Source organism: Talpa occidentalis, unplaced genomic scaffold, assembly GCF_014898055.3.
Source record: "Talpa occidentalis isolate TD23 unplaced genomic scaffold, MPIMG_talOcc4v2.1 talOcc4.9, whole genome shotgun sequence".
Lineage (NCBI taxonomy): Eukaryota > Metazoa > Chordata > Mammalia > Eulipotyphla > Talpidae > Talpa > Talpa occidentalis.
The window spans coordinates 85,003,526-85,025,854 of NW_023605305.1; the positions used below are offsets into that span (position 1 = coordinate 85,003,526).

At 44.6% G+C, this 22,329-nt stretch overlaps 1 protein-coding gene across 4 annotated transcripts in view; it reads left to right on the plus strand.

Annotated features, from left to right (window-relative positions):
• ADRA1B (adrenoceptor alpha 1B) overlaps nt 1-22,329 on the plus strand; it is a 514,351-nt gene that overhangs the window by 427,057 nt on the left and 64,965 nt on the right. The window contains exon 1 of one of the 4 annotated variants that reach the window (XM_037499989.1): nt 18,762-18,794. The exons of the other annotated variants lie outside the window; for them this stretch is intronic. The gene's annotated coding sequence lies outside the window, so the exon portion shown is untranslated. Of the gene's footprint in view, nt 1-18,761; nt 18,795-22,329 lie in introns of those variants that run through there. 4 annotated transcript variants of the gene reach the window in all.

The window sequence follows — 22,329 nt, forward strand, 5'->3', positions numbered from 1 at the left end:
TTTGCATCTACTCTACAAAATTCCCTGAAAACTGACCATTCAACCTCTTGGTGGAGAAACTCAACTCTCAAAACAAGTCATTCCCTCTTTGGACAGTCCCAAAGCACTCCTGTGTTGAACCCCAGTTTACCCCCTTCTCATCTCTGCCATCGACTCTCACAAGCCCTGCCCTAACAAAGCAAAGCTAATTCCTCCTCCTGTCACTTCCCTGGAAATAAATCATGGCTGCCATCTTGCTGCCTCCCATACTGAGCCAGTCCCAGCAGCCATCCCCTACTTAAAGTAATTTTCAATCCCTACATACTTGCTTATCATTATGTTCTTCATGCTGGTGTTCATGGTCTAGGCACACTGAGATGAAATTTCAGTTGACTGAATAGAGATGAATAAGCCCTTTCAGGATGGAGTGTGCTATGCCTTGAAGTGCTATGCCATGAAGTCTTTTGTCTTAATTAAGGGTTGCCTGGTGGCCAGGGACAGAGCCTCTTCTGGATTGTTCAGGCTTGATGGTTGGATCCAAGGAATTCTGAAGAAAGCTAAATGTACAGAGAGTAAGGGCCTGTGTTCTCTGCTCTCTAGCTTCTCATGGCACATCTTATGTTCTACTCATAGTGTGCTGGTTTCCTCCACTGCTCATGGCCCAACATGGCAGCTGTCCCCAAATCATATTTCCATAAGGCTCTCTGTCCAGCCACACTAAATAGCAGGGGTTCTACATCCAGTAGAGGGGCACTGATTTGTCCCACTCAGGTCAAGTGGCCATTCCTAGAGCAATCAGTAATGACTGACAGGCACCAGGGAGAGATCACCTAGCACAGCACCTGTTTAGCCAGTAGTGAAAGTGTGTGTTAGAGGAAAAGGAAGAGTCTTTAGGTGAAGAGAAATGCTTGTATATCTTTAAATACCAGCATTATAAATTGATCTGAAAGGTTTAGGACACTCTCAAAGGAACATTTTATTTTTAGGGTGCCCAGACATGGGGGATGGGAAGGAGTCAACTTTCAGAACTTCTTATGTTTCTATGACTTAGCCTCCGGCCATGGAGCCCTGAAAAACCTGTCTAGTGGTCTTGGGTGGTCTGGGGGACCAGGAAACTGGGGTAAATGCAGGAAACTGGAATTATTAGTGGCTCTTTAGCATCATGTCAGTGATCCTGGCTATCTCTGGACAGACAGCAGATCCCATCAGCAAGTGCTAAACACATGAACAGCCTGTTTTCTCTTCCCTGTATGCATAAAGTATTTGTGTGTGGAGCAATGAGGGCTGTGGTTAGAGGATAGCTGAGAAGGGACAGAGAGCATCTAACCAAGGAGTCATCACACTGTGTTCCTCAGACCTCTGCCATTCCCCAGAAGCACATCAAGGACCAAAAGAGAAGGTAATAGGAGAGAGTGGGTAGGCAGATTTCTACATACCACAACCACTCCCTCCCTCCTGCAACCAGAGCAATTCTGCTGTCCTTAGTATTAGATATTGGATTTCTGTGTTATTTCACTATACATGGGTAAGGAAACTGCAGAGAGGTGCTTGGTTTGCTCATGGCCACACAGCTGGCTAGAGGATAAACAGTGCTGAATCTCTGCTGTGCTGACCCCCAGAGCCCTCATTCTGCAGGCACCGGTCATATTGAGACAAGGAAGAGAGCAACGATTTTTGACAAGGATAAGTATCATGGCAGCTAGCCATCTGTGTCTTCCACCTGCAGCACAGCATCAGACATTCACTCCTGACATACTTCCATCATCCAATACCTGAGCAACAACTGTGCTTGGCAGTGTTCAAGCAGCAGGACAGGGGTGATCTGTTAACTTCAGGGCTCAAATCTCCCAATGGCCAAATCTGTCTATTTTGGCAGTAACTAATTCACAAAGGAACCTTGTAACCATTAGGGTAATTTTACTGCAGTGAACAGAAGTCAACTCTAGTGGTTTTGAAAGAGAGCTGAAAGAGAACATTAAAGGGTTCTCCAAACTGACAGTGTTAAGGTGCCATGACAGCTACGAATAAAGGTCAACCAGTCTTCCCAAGACGTGAGTTTGTAGGAGAGGGAGACAGATGGATGAGCTCGGCTAACATGGTCATGAACTCCATAGTGACCACTGAAGTTCTCTTGTGTAGCTACTGATTTCAGTCTCTCTGGCCACCATATTTGCTGCTACCCTTGAATTAAATCTTGAGTCATGTGGGTCAAGCAGTTTCAGGCTCTCTAGCTCACAAGTGGCTGTTGATCTTTCTCCCCTCTCTCAGCCTGCACTGGGCCTTGACATGCCTCCACACACTAAGAATCATAAGTTCAAGCTCTTATCAGACCTCCAAGAGGAATTTTCTTACATTCTCAGTATCTTGCAGCCTATTTTATAATCCTTTTGACACACATATACAATTCTCATGCCTTCTCTTCCAAGTACTTGAGAGATGTTTCTTTGAGACTGGAATAGAGGACAAGATGCAAAAAGTATCATATACTGTATCACCCAGCCCACTTCTTTGACAGGACATCCAAGAACTGAACATTAGGTTTGAGTTCAGTTGTTCTTCATCTTAGTTCCAGAATTTTAGTCTAGCGCAAATAGTCGTCTCCAACATATTCCCTGTATGGTTCTCCTAGAAGGCCTATGGGGACTTCATCCAAACAGAACCTCTGTGTCAGAGTCACATTGTGCAGCAGACACAAATTAGGTACACCCCCAGGATTTTGCTGCAAAAGCATTTAAACACATAGCCTCCAAAATCCCTTCCAGTCCTAAGAGTTCATGATTCTCTGATAAAGCAGTGGGAATTTATTTCTAATGAACATCTTACTCAATGAACCATAATTCACTCTGCCAGATTCTGGAGACTTCCTGGCTGATCACTGAAAGCACTGACATGGTGCTGAATTTCTGCCTTTTGGGAGTTTATGACATCAGAGAGCAGTGTCTGACCTGACCCTTGGAGAAAAATTTTTATCTAAACTATGAGGCAATAGATCCATGTCTACCTTCAAAACCAAACACATCACTTTCTGGCTGACTCAGACCATTTGCCCAGCAGGTGAGGGGTCATTGATGGTTGATTGAATTGACTCTTTGCAACAGGCAGAACTGTTCTGTGCCATCTGCTCAACAGGCAGCCTTCATTGTGGCCTAAAGCCAAGAATAAATTAAAAAGAAAAAAATCCATTCAATTATACATGTAAAACTAAGCTATACTTTGGGGCCCACCTAAAAATAAAATTGGCTAGCCCACGTGACTGAAGAATCTTTTCCCAGCCCTCAAACAGCATGCCATTATGTTTTGGGTTGTTGCTTCAAAATGGAAATGCCATTCACACTGGGTCTTCTTTAGAAAAAAAAAACAATTTAGCAACGTAATCTGCGGGCACCAAACACAGAGGATTTATCTCAATGAATTAGAAATGTTCAAATCTACCCCTCTTCAGCCTCAAACACTATGGGAGATTGACTTGCCAGGGAGGAAAGAGGGAGCCTTCCTGGGTATAGTGCTGAAGTGGGAAAGGCAGATGCTTTGACATGTAACCAACTGTATCATCAGCTCAGCTACACAACTCACTGTTATGAGTGACAGATGCTAGGGTCTTGACATCCGTTTCCTTTGGCTGGTTCGTAGGAGCTCCACACATCTGGAGTCCTGGAGTGTTTGGGTAGAAAGCTTGAGGTATTTCTAAGAGGAGGATGAAAGTTGAAAACAAAAATGATACTGGGGCCTCCCTGGTAGTGCAAGGGGTTAAGACGCAGCACTATGAAGCAATCTGCAGCTACTGTAGCACGAGTTCGAACCCTGGCCAGGGAGGGGACCCATGGTGCAGCAGACCTCTTCTGTCCCACCTGCTGCTCCCCTCAGCAGTGTGTTTCAGTCAGTCCACCTGTTCTGCTCCCACTCTGTCTCTGGTAAATCCTCTCATCCCCCTGCACCTCTGGCCTACACCCCAGCTCTTATATGCATAAATAAATCTTTTTTAAAAAAAGATACATTTTAGTTGCCCTCTCATCAGAAGACCCAGCCACCACACTTAACCCATTGAGAACACTGAGCTAAACCAGAGTTGTGATTCTCATGACAGGAAAGAGACTGAGAGACCAGGAAATCCGAAGCAGAAACTGATTATTGTAACAATAATAAAAATGATAGTGGCATATATTGATTATAGATTTTTCATTCAGTTGCTGAGTCCTCATGCATCTTGCCTTTCTTTTCTAACCTCTGTTTCATTCTGGCTCCCAACCTCCCACATTGTGACCTCAGGTGAGGCTAACTGTACCCTCTAGGATGAGTTCCATTGGTTAAATGCTTCTATCAGTAATTGGGTAGAACAGCCACGTGACCCAGTTCTGACCAAAGAAATATAAGCAGAAGTTTCCTGGTAGCATTGGTTTTTTAAGTTTCTTTGCTCCAAATAAAGGGTCACAGGGGAGACCTTCTTCTTCTGCAGGACACTGACACATCTAGATGGTAGTCATCCTGCTTCCAGCCTAAGACTGGAGTGCACACTCAGAATCACAAAACAGAATTATGGAAAGAGCAGGTTCCTAATGACATCACTAAATAACTAAGTTAGCCAATGCTGAAGACATCCTCTCCCTGGATTTTGCTTACATCACCTATTATACTTTCTTTTTTTAATCGACTCTGAACTGGAGTATCATTTACTTGCAACCAAGAACATGCCATATTAGAGGATGCTTACCGCATGCCAGCCACTGCACTCACCAGTCTGCGAGGTTAATTTTTTAATCCTGTGGCAAGCCTGTGAAATGAATCCTATTGTTAACCCATTCTACAGATGAGGAAATCAAGTCTTGGAGAGACTAATTTGCCCAAAATCAGTTAGTAAGTGGCGAAGACTAGATTCAACTAATAGGGTAGGACCTTCACTCTGAACCTCTATACTATACAATCTAGAAAATGGAAGAGTTACTCTGAAATGCACCACAAGTCAGCATCATCCAAGGATTGAAACAAGGTCAAGTGCTCTTTCAGTGTTCATGTGAATGGTGACCATTTCAGGGATCAGGAGCCAGTGTGGTCTCTCCACCTTTAACCACAGCTTTTTTTGTCATGGAAGATATAAATGACTGAACTTTCTCTCTGACTTACTATGCTCATCTCCCTTCTACCACCTTCATTATTTCTGCCTTTTTAATCATTGAAGAGAGATCTGTTTCTCCTCAAAATCTCTGATGGTAGGGGCAAACTCAAGGCCAGTGAGGAGATCTCAGTAGCAAAGAAACCAGGCTGTCTCCTGGGAGCAATTGGTGGCAGTCTTGACTCAATGGATCTTCCAAGCTGGGTGACAGCAGTGGTGCCCAGCAACCCAGGCATGGAAAGAAAGTCAACACTGGAAGCTACTTCTAGCTGAGGGTGAGTCCCGGGAGGTCACCCAAGGGTCCTCACAGACCTTAGATTGCCCATGAGTGAGGACAGACTGATCATAGCAATGTCATTATGGTAAGAAGACAAACAGGATTGGGGAGCCCATGCTTGCATTGTGGTTCTGGAGGTGGGGAGGCAGTGGAGTATCGTGATTATGAGAATGATCTTGTAATTTAGCAGATGTGAGTTTGACTTGCAGTTCAGTTACTTACTAGCTGATGAGTGCAAAAGAGTGAGTGATGGGACTTCCCTGAACCTGTTTCCTCTTCTGTAAAAAAATCACAGTAGAATGGTTGTGGGAATTAAATGCAATGAGCGCGAAGCCTGGCACATAGTAATGCTGGCACATAGTCAATGCTTCATTCCCTTTGAAGACAATGATACTGGCTGCAAAGATAATGATAATGATGATGAAAAATTGAGTAGATAGAGATCAAGTGTTAATTCTCATGGTCAAAATTTCATTCTAAATAACTCCAGAAAGTCCCGACTTCATTCAAAAAGAACCTGTACTATTTTGCACTGTGCTCTTATGTTTCTTCTCTCCTTAAAGAAAGTACAACTGGGTGCACCCGATCAATCAGTACTTCTGTGGCCGGCGACTAAAACAATTTCCTGTTGTATCAAGCTGTATTAATGGTGAACACAACTACCTTAGCTCAGGAAATCCAATTATTCAGGATACCAACAAAGTTGGAAAATGTGAACCAACACAGATATGGTTAATTTCAATAAGGAATATTGGTTTCACGGGCCTCCCTAGTGGTGCAGCAGGTTGAGCACAGCGCTGTGAAGCTGTCCACAGCCTCTGCAGTGTGGGTTCGATTCCCAGCCGGCCAGGGAGATACCCACATGGCACAGCAGACCTCTCCTGTCTCACCTGCTGCTCCCCTCAGCAGTTTCCTGTCTGCCTGTTCTGCTCCCCACTCTGTCTCTGGTGAATTCTCTCACCCTCCTGCACCTCTGGCCTGTACCCCAGTTCTTATATAAATAAATAAATCTTTTTTTTAAAAAAAAGAATATTGGTTTCATAGTAACTAAGCCTCAGTATTTAAAGTTATTGTGATGATCTTATCAGGCTCATGGTGAAAAGACGTACTTATTCAAATATCTTATTCAAATATCTCAAATATCTCACCCGGCATACCCCTTATTCAAATATCTCACCGGGCATACCTTTGCATCTGCCATTGAGTATGGTGTAGCTGTTCAGTAGGCCAAAATATACATGTCTTATCTGACATGGCTACAGGGACGCTTTACACTCAGGTTTCTAAATCTACTAGTGGGTGTAAGGTCATGTTCAGACGGCATTTGAGCAAAGCAAGGACATCATTTATCATTGGTTTCAGTTCACCTGTCTGTTGTACCTGTATATATATATATATATAGGAGCTGATATATATAGGAGTGTTGATCTAGTGCAGAGTTGTAGCTTTGCTCCATGGAACCCTGGATGTGTGGTGGGTGCTACCAAAATTTTAGGGATGTGGGAGTTCACAAAACTCAAGGACATCCACCGCAGCTTCAACCAGAGACTCTGTTTCTGTTTTCCATATTGGACTTTCACACAACACTTTTTAAGTTTGGAAATCACCCTCCTAATTGAACCCACTCACTTTTTACAAGTACAAAGTACAGCCTAGAGAAGTCAATTGACTTGCCCATGATTGCACAGCAAGCTACCAATGGAATCTGGACTAAAAGTCCAGACTTAGAGACCAGCAAGCACACTGGCCTAAGAAAAACCACTGAAGCATTCTCTTTGCAAAGACACCCTTTGAGTCATCATGACTATCACTGTAAAATCAACAAACACTCTTGTCAGTATCTATCTATGAGTGTGTGGTATGCTAGTTGGCACCTTGGAGCTTTGGGGGGCAGAATTCAGGGGTGATACCAGGAAAGGTTTCCCAGAGAACTGATGCCTGAACAACATTTTTAATGGTGTGTATGAGTTTTCCAGACATAAAAGGGAAGAAATTAGAGTATTCCAAATATTAAATCCAGGCCAAGTAGTGTCAGAAATGATTGACCTATACTCCTGGCAATTTCAGAACCTCTAGCATCCTTGAAATATCCAGCCAAGGACCCCAAGGGGTAGGATATTTGCCCAACTCCTCCTATTTTAAATCATCACCTATTAAATTACTCACCCACTGCTATATAGTAAATCATCTAAAAACTTAGTGGCTTTAAAATAACAGTAGTTTTTATATTATCTCTTAAGGTTTCTGCAGTCAGTAATTCAGTCAGGGACAGTAGGGGTGACATTTCTGTTCATGAAGTTTGTGGAGAACTCAGCTAGAAAACTCAAAGGCTTGAGGCTGCTTTTATCTGACAGCTGAGACATTCATGTGTCTGGTGGTTGAAGCTGGTTGCCAGCTAGGGACCTAACAGGGGCCATCAACTGAAACACACCCACATAAGTCTTTTCCGTGGTTTGGACTTTTTAAAACATGGCGGTTGGGTTCCAAGAGTCAGGCAGGTTCTATACTGCCTTCTAGGATCTAACTTGGAAATGACATGGCATCACTTCCATAACATTCTATTGTTCAGGACAGTTTCAAAGTTCCAGCCCATGCCATGGGGATGAACAGAGAGCCTACCTCTAAATAGAGGAGTGTCAGTGTCACATTGGAAGATGTACATATGGCATGGGAGATAGATTGATGCAGCCATCTTGGGAAAATACTTTCTGCTGTAGTCCCCTTGAGTAAGTCCCAGATTATCTCTGTTGATTCATTCTCCTTGGATTATGCAACAGTTCCCTCTGTACCTTCTAGTAGATGTAGCCTCAATTAGTCCAGAACACCCTACACCTGCCTACCTTTAAAGAAGGGGCCTGGACTCAGTGAGTCTCAAATGGTCTGTGGATCCTTCTTCTGAAGAAAAACAAACAAGTGGGCTCCTGCCACACTTGTGAACCCAAGATAGTAATTTCCATAACCCCTCAGAGCTACACATTGCTTTATAGTTCACACCACAATTTTGCTTACATGGGCTGATTTAATCAATAAGCTCAAGATGACTTTTCTGATGAAAAAAAGTAAATAAATAAAATGATGCAGTGTTAAGTTAAATGTGACTCAAAATCACTCAGACCACACTTCCCCAGCTCTCCTCTTGCCTCCCTGAATCATATTCATGAGGACCCAGCCCCTGGGTCTGACACCTCAGCACAGTATACCTTCCATGTCAGCAAGCTGGGTGAGGTGGGAGAGGAACCCAACAAAGAAAGGGGCTTTCAAACAGGAACAGGAGGCTCTGGAAAACTTGAGTTAATGATCCCAACCTAAGGATCCTGCAGGAGTTGGGTAATTTGGAGGCAGTAAGGGACCAAATAAATTGATTGTGCTCTTAGCCCTCAGGCAAAGCATTCCTGACTCATTGCTAAGAATTTTCATAACACCCTTCTGCAGCCCAGCTCCCTTGGTCTACGGCTGTAAGCCAACCTGACTTTGTGTAAGATGAGGCAAAGTGTAGTGGGGGGAGCCGGAATGGGATTCAAACTCCAGACCACTCAACAGTGTGGAAATCATAGAGATTTGCATGGGGGAGAACCGCTTCAGGTTTCTGCCATAACTGTGGCTGAGAATTACTCGGTCCTGATAAAAAGCTTGAATCACCAATGTTGACATTTGAAATGGGCCTCTGATGGTAAATTAAAGTGGTAACTCTTTTCCTTGCATTTAATTTGTACCAGGCATCCAATTATCACCTTTACCAGTATGATTGAATTTGGTTCATCAAATTAATTATTCAAACACATGTTATTGTGTACTGACCATGGCGTCCCAGAGATTTGTGCTCTCAGAGTTGGGACCAGAGTCAGCAATGTGGGATTCCAATGTCTGACACACCAGCCACAGAGCTGTAGGGCCCCTGTGCTGGTGATGTGTGTGTCTTCCATGACCTGAGGGCCCGTACCAAAGTGAGGGCTCATCTGGAGCTGCAGAGCTTACTAGGCCCAGATAAGAGTTTAGCACATCTTGGTGTCTGTAGCCACAACTCAAAGGAACACAATGGAGAGATTCTTAGAGGCCCAGACTGAGTGGAGAGGATGGCAGTCAGACCTAGGTTTGAATCCCAGATTTCCCACTTTCTTAAATGAACCACTTCATCTCTCTGTAAAGAGGAGATAAAATAATTCAGTGAGATAACACCCATAAACACAGTGCTTGGTCCACAGGAAGTTATCTGTGATCATCTAAGAAGAAGAAAATAAGGAGCATGCAACTTAGAAGGAGGGCCTCCACGTGGTAGCCAGAGCCTGAGGAAGAAAGAATGACAGTTGAATATGTTGCAAACCAAAGCGGGTCGCATTCCAGTAGCTGAGAGGTGAAGGCTGGTGGCTTGCACTCCACCAGGAAGGAGGGAAGTAGTGCCAAGAAAGAGGCAGATCATTCTTTCACTTATTTGCTCATCCATTCAGTCATTCAATAAACATTTCCCAAACCCTACTGCATAGAGGATGCTCTGTTGTTCCAGAAGGAGGGAAGGCCTTGCTGTCTGAGAAAGCCAGGCAGGTTGACAGCCAAGGGCACAAAAGGCCAAGGGCCTTTTGATTAAAAGGCCTTTGGAAATTTCAGCCCAGAGATGTGAGGTCTACAAAGGTGGTGAGGAAGCAGAGTGGGGATTTATGTATTTCCTCATAGTTTAAATGGCCTCACAGGCATTGAGTCTATCACCAGATTCTGGAAGTTTAAAGGACTATGGAGGGGCCTCGCTGGTAGCTCAAGGGGTTAAACACAGCACTATGAAGCTGTCCGCAGCCTCTGCAGCACAAGTTCAATCCCTGGCTATCCAGGGAGCTACCCATATGGCGCAGCAGACCTCTTCTATCTTGCCTGCTGCTCCCCTCAGCAGTGTATTTTAGTCAATCCATCTGTTCTGTTCCCCACTCTGTCTCTGGTGAGTCCTCTCATCCCCCCACCCCACACCTCTGGCCGGTACCCCAATTCTTGTATGCATAAATAAATAAATCTTTAAAAAAAAAAGTAAGACTATGGAGAGGTTGGATTGGGAAGGCTTCTGATGGCCCTGTCCAGTCTGGGTCACTCCCAGCAAACCTCACTCTCACAGCCAAACTCAGTGACAGCTGGTTTCAAGGGTCTCAGGCTGGTGCTTGAATGGCTGAAATAAGGGCCAGTGCAGTACGTGCTGAGCTACCGGATCTCGATCTCCCTCCCTGCGAGAACATGGTGGCCACAGCAGACGTCCACCCACATATACCTACCATGCACCAGGCTCTGACCTCAGCCCAGACACACCAGGCTAAATTAAACAGATGAGGCACCTGCTTTCTTGGGGTTTATGTTGCAAACCCTTCTCTGATACCTTTGTACCAGATATGTTTGGGGATAGAGATTTTTTCATATTCTAGAGGGTTAGCAAAGTTCAAACTCCACGTGATGTGTTAGACCCATAGAGTCAGGCCAGCACATCCTCATCAAACATACTAACAGTTCTACAGCCACCCTTATCAACATGAACACTAAGAGGGGCCAATTAAGTGAGCAGAGAGTTTAACACTGATTCAGGCAGGATTCTGCTATAATAGCTGCAAATTTATATCAAAAATAGAATAATGAGTGACAAACATTGTTTTTAACATTCCGTTTTCAGGGTGCATGGAGTTTCACAATTATAGAAAGGGATTGTAAACAAGGTAATTTGGGACCAGTCCAGGAAGACAATCACAGGGAATAATAGGGTCACAGGGTGGGAGGGACAGAGTGAGGTCAGGGATGATGGGGCCCATCCTGTATCCCTCTGCCTGCCCCCCACACTGAGAGGCAAGGCTGTCACTTTCATTGTCAAGGAGATAGGCCATGGGTATCATAAGAAACTCATTCTAGGGCCTCCCTGGTGGTGCAAGGGGTTAAGCACCACACTATGAAGCAATTCACAGCCTCTGCAGCACAAGTTTGATCCCCAGCCAGCCAGGAAGGTGACCCACATGGTACAGCAGACCTCTCCTGGCTCGCCCGCTGCTCCCCTCAGCAGTGTATTTCAGTCAATCTGCCTGTTCTGTTCCCCACTCTGCTTCTGGTGGATCCTCTCACCCCCGCATCTCTGGCCTGTACCCCAGCTCTTGTATGCATAAATAAATAAATCTTTAAAAAAAATGAAAAGAAACTCATTCTAGGCCAGCATTCCCCAAACCTCTAGACAACTACTGCCTGTGGTTTTACACATACCCCTCCAGTGTGCCTTAAGATTCTCCTTTAAATCAAATCAGTTTTTTTTTTCACTTATATAAATTTAATTTCAAAAGAAGCATTATAGAGCCATCATAAATGGAAAGATGGTATCTTTTGAAGGCACATAAAAATACAGAGTTCTTAACACTGTTCAGGTCTCTGTACCACCTAAGTGTTATCTCTGCAGACCACATGGGTTTGAGCAACCCTGATCTCAGCCAGCAAGTGGAGTCAGGCCAGAGTTCCACGCTCTGCCTCCCTCTAGTCAATGCCCTTCCAGACCAGGTGGCAACTAAGACCATGTGGACTCATTTTGTTAGAGGGAAGGATGTCCTGAACGAATTCCACACAGGCTTTGTGGATGCCACCCCCACTCCATCAAGACACTGGGAACTACAAATCCCATGATCCCCAAAGAGAGGTTGCGAGGACCTAAGGGCGGAGTTAAGCAGCTGTTTGCTCAGTTTGTAACTAAAACCAGCCATGTTAGTGGGGTCTGGGGCTCACCTGGCTCGTGCCCTTGCCCAGCAGGTTTGGTCTCTGTGGGTCATTTGGGATTCCAGGTTGGCAGAATGGGTAGGACACATTTAAGAATTTATCTCCCTCTATTCTCCCTAAGTTGTACATTTCCTCATTCCCCTTCCCTTGTGAATAAGCATTTTGTTAACCTTTTGTGTGTGCCTGCAGTTTAAGTCCCCTTTAAGAACACGGGTGAGGACCCACAGTCAGGCAACCCGTTTTATATCAGGGTTGCCCTGTAACAGCTTGGTGCCCAGCATGGTTTCCAAGTTACACCCGTGGTTGACCAGCCCAAAGTAACTCCTTGCATTGGTCACCTTAAGTGCACTAGGTCTGCAGGACACTGGTAACAGTCTTTGTCCCAGGTCTTGGACAGTTTGTCCTGCAACAATTTCACCCACTCACCACATCTCAGACCCAAAAGGAATCATCAGTTTCCTAGGAACTCATCCAGAATGGACTGAGGGTAGAAGAGGAGGAAGAAGTTTAGACCGGGGGTGGGCAGGAGGAAAGGACAAGGAAGCAGAGCATGACAAGGAGTGAGGCAGAGCGAAAAGGGGTGGGAGGCAGAAGACAATGAAGAAGCCAACGATGAGACAATGAAGAGGACTGCCAACGATGACTAAGAGGACTGCAGCAGAAGAACAACAGAGAGGAAAGAAAGTAGGAGAGGGGAGGAGGGAAGGAAGAGGACGAGAAGGTCATCGATGGAAGAAAGAAGAAAAAGAACATGGCCAGTCACCAAGCACTGTGCTAAGGGTTTACCCACCATGCCCCATGGAAATTCACAATCCTGGAGTAGATACTTCTGCTACCCTCATTTAAGAAAAGAGGGAGTGGGCCTCCCTGGTGGCTCAAAGGGTACAGCGCAGGGCTGTGAAGCTGTCCACAGCCTCTGCAGCACGAGTTCAACCCCTGGCCAGCCAGGGAGCTACCCACATGGTGCAACAGACCTCTCCTATCTCGCCCACTGCTCCCCTCAGCAGTGTATTTCAGTCAATCTGCCTGTTCTGTTCCCCACTCTGTCTCTGGTGAGTCCTCTTACTCCCCATGCCTCTGGCCTGTACCCCAGTTCTTGTATGCAAAGATAAATAATCAAAAAAAAAATAGAAAAGAGGCACTAAGAAAGGGATGTTCAGCGTCACAGCTACCAGAGGCAGAGCTGCTGGCCCTCCAAGCATGCACTCTACTGGCTGTCCCAGGCTCCCTAATGTCACCCCATCCTCCTGTAGGCAGCGGAGCTCTCTGCTCCCAACCCCCCTGAAGTCCTCATGCCCTTGCTAGCAGGTATGGGGAGGATGTCTCTCTCACCCAAAGCCTGTGAGCACCTTAAAGGCATAGCAATGTTTTAATGCATCAAGAAGGCAATCAGTTGTTTCCTGAAAGCAGAAAACAACTTCTGTCTGGTTCAACTCAGCAGTCAGCATATTGCAGGCCTGATACCCACAAAGGTGTTCAGTAAATACTTGTTGAATGAGTGGATGGATGAAGGTGCATGAACCTTCAATTCATGGGTATCCACCCATGAACCCCAACTCTAGTACCCGGCACCAAGCTTGGAGCTTAGAGGGATCTCAATATTGATTTCTTGACTCTATAAATGACACTCCTTTTACTTGAAGACCAAGAAGAACCAAGCTCTAAAAATTCTATTTTCTAGCATTCAAAAGAAAATGAATTTTGAAGGGTGCTTTCTTCTGCAAAATAAACAGGCTACCAATAGGCAAAGGAAAAAGAGAGAAGGCTTTCCAATTCAATCACTCTGGATCAATTTAGAAAAACTTAAAATGTGAAAGCCTTGGATTTAAAATCAAACGTGAGCCAGCAAAGAGTATTATTTCCAGCCCCGAGCTGCCTAAACGTGCTTGCTATAATTCCCAGCTGTTGTCTGAATTCCTCGGAGATGGACAGCGCTGACTAATTTTAAGTGATTAAATGTGTTCCTGGAATTCTCGAGTGTTCCTCCCGACTCAGATGGAAGGTGTGTACTCAGAGGAATCATCTCAGGTTCTTTTGTTCGGAGAGTGGGTGTGGATGGTACAGAGAATAGCAGGCACAGAGCCCCTCCCAGCACAGGGTTTAGACATGAAACCAATTGCATGTTGCCAAGCACATTAGCGCCGTCAGAGCGGTTCTAGTTTTCTGATGGGAGCACTGCTGAGTAACCTGCTCATCAGCCGTGCTCCTCGGGAGCTACCTGCAGAAGAAACTCCTCCACAAAACCTTTAAGGACAGAGAGTCCTGCCCCGCACAGGACACAAAAACTTCCTTCCCCATGTCACTGAGACAAAAGACTTAGGAACATTGTGCATTTTCCATGAGACAATGTGTCAAATGACCCACTCAGCACCTCATGCAGCAGATTCCAAGAGTGCCCTGCTGGGGTAGAAGTCCCTGGAACTCAACTCTGCCCAGGTCTCCACCTGTCATTTACATAATATGGGACAATTTGGAGATTGCTGCATGTCTCTCTTTTTTTTTTTTTTTCTCCCCAGCCACCCTCTGAGGCCCCTAGGCAATAACCTTGTTATCCCCTTGCAGCTGAAGACAAAATCAAAGCTCAGACAAGCAAATCACTGACTCAAGGCACACAGCGAGGTGGTAGTAGAGCTGGAGGGGTGATTTCTCTGGGACATTCCTCTGCCACTGGCTGATAGGGCTGTCTCCCACCGGCCCGGCCCACAGGGGAAACAGGGAATCATTCAAGCAGAGTCTTTTTTCAATTTCTCTGCCCCCCAAAAATGTCTCCTCCATGGCCTTCCAGGATTCCTGAAATCCCTGCCTGCCTCTCTTCAACATGAAGTGCCAAAAACAGCCACCCCCTCCGCCACACACACACAGATTTGTCCCATCTGAGTTTGCAAAAGAGCCCAGTCCTGTCTCTTTTGGTGGACTTTTGAGTCAAGATTTTGTTTCCCGACTCCAGTGCCTTCATCTGTAAAATAAAGAATCTGGGTCCTCTGACCTCTGGGTTCCACCCTCCTGCTGGAACATTTGCTGTCCGTTTGACCTAAGCAGACATCTAAGGGGCTTGGCCACCTCTTCCTTGTCCACTAGTAAAAGGCCTAATAGCTGGATAAGATCAAAGGCCACTGGCGCCTAAAAAGAACTGTTCCTGCCAGGGCCGGTCTGCCTGACAGCTCTGCCTGGCATGGCTCCTGATTCTAATGCCATCAAGCTAATAGCCCTTACCACTCCCGCCCTTCCCTCCTCCCTCTGGCTGGCCAGGCAGACTGCAGGCAGAGACACCCTGGACAAGGCTGACTGTGGTCTCTCCAGGGGCTCTGCTCATGAGTCCTCTTGAAGAAAAGTTGTACTCGTATCTGTGGCCCTGCCAAATGTGTGTGATTGCTTCTGGATTACTGAAGAGAACAACTGTGGGGTGGCCCAGAATTACTCCTGCCACCACCATCACCCACAGTTCAATGGTCTCCCAAGAACACAGAGAAAGGGAAGAGAAAAGGAGAGAAGAAGCTGGCTCAAAAGACAGCCACAATGTATAAGATCTGAGAATTATCCACTCTGGACTTTAGAAGGCACTGGATCACAAAACCTAATTCCCAGAAGGCATGTCTGTGTGTATCTCTGTGTGTGTGTGTGTGTGTGTGTGTGTGTGTGCGCGCTGAAACTAAGAAACAGGAAATTCTCAATAACCCTCACCAATTTATACCTCTGATTTATGTTTGTAACCAAAGAGTCAGATTAAAAATGCAGAGTTAGGGGCTGTTAGTCCATCAAGCATACATTCATGGATTCTAACAAGGTGATTTTTTAATAATTTATTATCATTTTACAGTACTAATTGTTGAGTGTTTACAATATGCTGGTCATTAGCTCATTTAATCACTGTCTCAATACTTAAAACCATCTATAAAGTATCATGGCAGTACTGGCTGCTGGTTTGCTTGAGGGTTTTCTTACTCTCTGACATTAGCATCAATGAAGAGAAGCTCAGGTAGAAAGAAGCTTGGGAGAGGGATCTTGTGAGGACAGATTGGAGCTGCTCAAGGTAGAACAGGAAGGCAAATAGACTTTAGTTCAAGTGCCAGCTACAACTGAAAACTGGTTGGCATCTATTATGAGATTAAGTTTGGGCTTGTTGGGAAAGAAGTACTTGATTGACAGTTAAAGCCTTTCATGGTACTGGAGAAAGAAGTGTGACCACATGTGACAAGAATTTGCCATCTTGCTGAAAAAGAAATTCCAGGCCATTCTCCTGTGCAGGACTCCTGTGTATACCCTGACCAACTGTGTGCTTTTTCCAACTCTGGAAGGTGCCATTCGTATAGGTTTGGGTGCAAATGAAGCCTCCTGGAATTGTGCAGTCAGCAACCTGCACAACTGTACCTGGTGGCCCAGATGCTATGATCCCTCTTGGAAATGACAAGTGAGGAGGGACATGATCAATTGAGCTGAGGAGATGGGTCCTTAAAGTCCAGGAGTCTAGTGCTAAGAGCTCACAATGGTCCTGCTGTTCATATGTGGTGTGTCCTGGGGCAAGCACTGTCCCTTTTATGGACTTCAGAGTTATAGCTTATTAAATAGCTGCTTAGACCACAGGGCTCTGAAATCCCTGCCAAATGTGTGTATGGTGAACTTTGCTATTGATTTTACCACCCAAAGTTTCCTCCTCCTCTTATGACATCATAACCTACTTTTGCTTGGAGGAGTCCCCTCTCCAACTCTCAACTTTTAAACTTTATTGCAGTCACAAGCATTTGATTAAGCTACACCAGGCAGTGTGTTTCATCCAGCCCTTACATACAGCCACAGTGATGTGTTCAGAGGGTTCAGTGCCCAAACACTGCTGATAAAACTCAAGGGCAAGGATTTCTTTAAAGCTAGCAGAGAAGTGGGCTCCATCACTACAATCAGATGTGAACCTGGAAGCATGTGACCCCAAGCAGTGTTGGCAGTAATGCAGGGTCTACAAAGAGAAGTCCTATTGAAAATAGAGCCCATACCCAAGAAACAAAACTTTAAAAACAGAGAAACATATTCTAATTGTACCATGTGAGTCCTGCATCAAGATCTGCCTGAACCCATGGACCAATTAGCTGATAAGAACCGATAAATAGTTGGGTATGGGTTTTCCCATAAAAGAATCCTAACTGAGGGCCTCCCCTGGTGGCGCAGCAGTTAAGCGCTGGGCTGCGAAGCTGCTCGCAGCCTCTGCAGTGCAGGTTCGATCCCCCGCCCCCAGCAAGGGTCCCACATGGTGCGCAGACCTCTCCTGCCATGCCTGCTGCTCCCCTCAGTAGTGTATTTCATCCTTCTGCCAGTTCTGTTCCCCGTTCTGGCTCTGGTGAATTCTCTCACCCTCCCGCGCTTCTGACTGTACCTGGTGCTTGTATAAATAAATAAATAAATCTTTAAAAAAAAAGAATCCTAACTGAAAATGTCTGAATTCATGTGTCACCTCATGAGGCACCAGCATTAGGAATGGTGCAGGATGAGGGAAGGATTATTCAAAGTCCATGTGGAGCAATGAAAAGACTAGAGGGGCAACACAGGGATGTCATGTGCAGCCCCCTCCAAAGGCAGTCTCATATTTATTAGAATCAAGACCAAAGTGGGGCAAGTATGCAGGGAGTGTACATGCGTGGGGGGTGCAATTATTGGGGATATAAGCTAGGATGGAGTGACCAGGGGCTATTGCCTGGGGGTTTCCATTGTTCCCACTAGTCAGCACATTATCTCTATTCTAATATCTGCCTGCTGTTTCTAGCAGATACTGGTTTCCCAGTATGTTCCTCATACCAGGACTTTTGCCCTTGGTGAGAGGCCCCCTGCATGACCCCCTCACTAACAAGCAGGAACTCTGGACACCAAGACAATATCCCTGAGAACAAGGAGGGCTGGGGATCCCACATTCCTGAATCTAAAGAGTGAGTTCTGTGCCCTCTAACTCTGATCAAAACGGATCTTGGCCTCACTGACAGGAGGCGAGTGGTTGGATGTGAGAGATGCTCAGGGCGCCTCTCAGGCTCAGCTTCAGTGTCTCTACATGCATCACACACACAGAGCACTGGGGAAACAGCCATTTATGTCCGTGCTTATGAACACTCGCACTTCCAAATGAAAGATGCCATCAAAACAATCACCTGGGGAGGGAGGCTGTGGATTTCTTTCTTTATATCAAAAATGCTTCCATATTGAGAGACATGCTTTTTTTAAAAAATGCTTCTAGTGTTCTTTTTTGAAAACCTGCTGATACAGTTTGCAAAACCCCGAGTGAGAACTCTCTAGATCAAAATTACAAGGCTTTATTGATCAACTATTAAACATAAGAGATTATGACAAGCACTGGGGGATGAGCAACAATACAGAAATTCCAGGACCTCAGAGCATTTACAATTTAGAAGGAAAAAAGCAGGCAGGTGTCCAATCCATCCAAACATGGTATTACTGCTGGCTGATAAATATCATCTTCAAATGTTAAATGGTTTTCTAGGCAAATTTGAGGCTCTTCTCTCCTCCACTCCTTTTCAGATCTTAGGTGCTCTGTGGTGAATATCTATGAAGCCCTTCTTTTCTAAGAACTGTCCTCCCCTCAAGCTTATGGTCACTATGGAAGCCAGTCCAGACAAATGTGACCTCCTCCCCCTGGCTAAGGTTGATGGTCCAGGCCTAGTCACCTCCGCAAGCTGAGCCATCATAGAAGCCACTGCCTAGTGACAGCCAGTTGATCCAGAGGTAAGCCCTGATCACAGACTCATCTGAGCCCTGCAATGGGTGTTTTGGGACAAGACTGACGTAAAGAAGGCTGCCTACATTCCAACATAAAAATTCGGAATTTTTTGTAGTCTTGTTTTTCATCCTGGGAATCAGAGAAGGAGAGGATTTCACCCTATGGAAAGAAAAGTGGAAAGAAACAAAGATGAGATATGCTATGCGATGAGTTGTTCAGTCTTGGATCCCTGGGTCCAGTTGTTTCTGAAGCCCATTTTCCTGCCAGGCTTTCACGTGCTTGTTTTATTACAGCTAAGATTAAACTCATGCTTCTGCTTAAGCCAGTTGGGGCTGGTTTTCTATCAGCTAGAACTAAGCGTCCTTACAAACACATGATCCTAAGAAGTCCAAGTTTCTGGTTCCGCCAGCCAGGTTTGGACCGTCCCTCATTTCTGCATTTGGAACTTCCTTGTTGTGCATTTAAATCCCCTTCCAGGGCCTCCCTAGTGGTACAAGGGGTTAGGACACAACCTATGAAGCTGTCCGCAGCCTCTGTAGCACGAGTTCGATCCCCAGCCAAGGAGCTAACCCACATGGCAAAGCAGACCTCTCCTGACTCGCCCGCTGCTCCCCTGTTTCAGTCAGTCTGCCTGTTCTGTTCCCCACTCTGTCTCTGGTGAATCCTCTCACCCTCCTGCGCCTCTGGCCTATACCCCAGCTCTTGTATAAAAATAAATAAATCTTTAAAGAAATAAAATAAATCCCCTTCCAACTGAAGTTGGAAGTTGGAAGTCACACCTTCTGGTCCTTCCTTCTGGTCCTTCCTTCTGGTCCCTCCAGGGGGGCTGCCTCACTCTCACCCCCACCAGCAAAATGCACCCTGATTCCCCTGTGGTGGGGGAAATAGGACAAGAAAGTCCCAGGAAACCATGACTCGGGCTGCAGATGTGGCAGGTGCTGGAGCCACACCCACCTTCTGGGCAAGGCCAACAGGGAGCCCTCGAAGTCTGGGTGGGGCGGGAGTTACTTGGTGGAGAGAAACTGAGATTTTATGAAGAAGGGACCTTTGAAAGAATATTTCTGGCAGAGGTAACAAAATTGACCCAAAAAATTTATGGAAAAATGGACAAGTACTACTTAGTGAGCCTCTAAATAAAAAACTTTTCCATCTTGATTCCCACATTACTTAACAGACTGGGCTCCAGACAACTTTGTCTTTTCAATATGTTATTTAGGGGAGGGGCACAGTTGATTACTTGCCTGGTTGGTTTTTTTTTTTAATACTTTAGACTATAAGGAAAATTATAAAATCAACTAATCCTTCCATCTACTCAGACAAAATCCCAACTATGAATGCATGTATGCTTATTACCTTCTTTTAAAACATCTGCATATTTATATGAAAGTTGATTTTAGCTATTTGGACAGTTTGGCAACCTGGTTTTGTCACTTTACAATATTTTGTGGACAGAATGTCATACACTGCCTGTGATTTTACATCATTATCACTGAATATCCTAACCAGTTCCCTGCTGGCAGACAATGAGGTCAATTCTAGGTGGGTATGACTGTATGTGGACTTGCTTTTATGGCAAAACTGTGGTGCACCTTTGGGCACTGGTTTGCTTGTATTCCTGGGGTAAATTTCATCAGGTGGATTACTCTGTTAAAGGGTCCAGATATTTTTCAAATCTTTCCACACATATTGTCAAGCGCCCCTTAGGAATGTGCCGATTTACATGCCTACTGGCCAGCACTGTATAGGACGGTCCCTTTTCCTTCACCTTTTTCAGATTTTTCACTCTTAGTTTTATTTCTTTCCATCTGCCCAATAGGTAAACACCAGCTATCATTGCTGTGTCATTTGCATTTATTTTATTAGCATACAACTTTTACATGATTATTGGATTTATCCATTCATGTCCTTCTCACATTTTAATTTGGATGTTATTCATCTTTTCATGATTGATCGATAAAACCCATTTAAATATCTGGGATATTAATTACCTATTATGCTTATGTGCTTTTAATATAGCCTTTGTTTTAACTTGGTAATATGGGAAGTTTTGCCACATAAGTTTTGCATTTTTATTTATGTGCACATTTGTTTCTTTCATGGTTTCTGATGTTAACATTATTAATAAGAATTCCCTTACCCTGAGAAACTCAAAAATATGTACCTATATTTTCTTCCAGTATTTTTATGATTTAGATGTTTACATTTAAACCTTGTATTTATACACACACACACACATATACACACGCAATGGAATATTACTCAGCAATCAAGAAAGATAAACTCATGCCATTCACAACAACATGGATGGAGCTGAAAGGGATTATGCTCAGGGAAATAAGGCAGAAGGAAAATATCAGATGGTTTCACTTATAGGAGGAATATATGGGAGTCAAATAAGGGAAAAGGAAAAAATTATAATAAATTTTTGCAGGGAAGAGGGAGGGAGAGGGCTCAAAACAGGGTAGGGAGAGCATAAGGGACTATGGTGGTGGTGCACGGATGAATTGGTGGTGGCAATTTTATAGGTACTATACCTGAGAGGAGAAAGCATACATTGTACAAAAATGAAGAATGATGTAAAATACACATAAATTAAAAATACAAATAAATCTATCATTTATCCAGAATTTATATTTTATGTAAGGTGAGAAGTAAGCCATAGCTTTGTTTTCTTCCTAGTATTAAAGATTGATACCATTTGCAAAGAATCACAATGACTCCTTTGTAACCTATTAATTCTCATGCATAGGTGGACCTGTTTTTAGATGAGCTAGTCTATTCCAATGACCCGCCTGCCTAACCAGCTGCCAGTAGCACTGTTTTACTTACAGTCACATTATCAAATGTTTAATCTGCTAGGGCAATTCCCTCCACATAACCTTCCTTTTTTCTAAATTTTCTTGGCTATTCTTAAGCATTTATTCTTCCAGAAGCACTTTGGAATCATTTTGTTAAATTCCCTCCAAATCCCACTGATATTTTGGATGGAATTGCCTTAAAGATTTAAGTGAGGCATTGACATATTTGCAGTTCTTCCAGAGGTATAATGTCTTTCCATTAATTCAAGTCCACTGTCATGCTCCTTGTGTCATTTTCTCCTTATAGGAACTGTACATTTATTGTTACCATTATTCCAGGGCATTACATATTTGGTTCCTATTATGAGTGAATGCTCTTTGCTACTGTATTTTAAAGCAAATTCAGCTGCTATTTAGCAGGCCATTGATATATACGGTTGACCCTCGATATGCACAGTCCACTTATATGTGGGTTTTTATTCTACTCCTTGGTTTCGCTGTCATAGGTTCAACCAATTGTCAGTCGGTTAATCCAAGGATGCAGAATGGGTGGATACTAAGGTCAACAGCCCTGCCTGCCCCCACATATCCTCCAACCCACCCCATTTTTCAAGGGTCAACTGTATATTTATACTATTGGGGTGGTTTGGTGGAGCAGGAGCCTGGGCAAAAACAAATGGTGGGGTGAGGGCAGGGTATAAGAGGAAGGGAAAAGAAGGATGGGAAACATCTTGACTTCTGT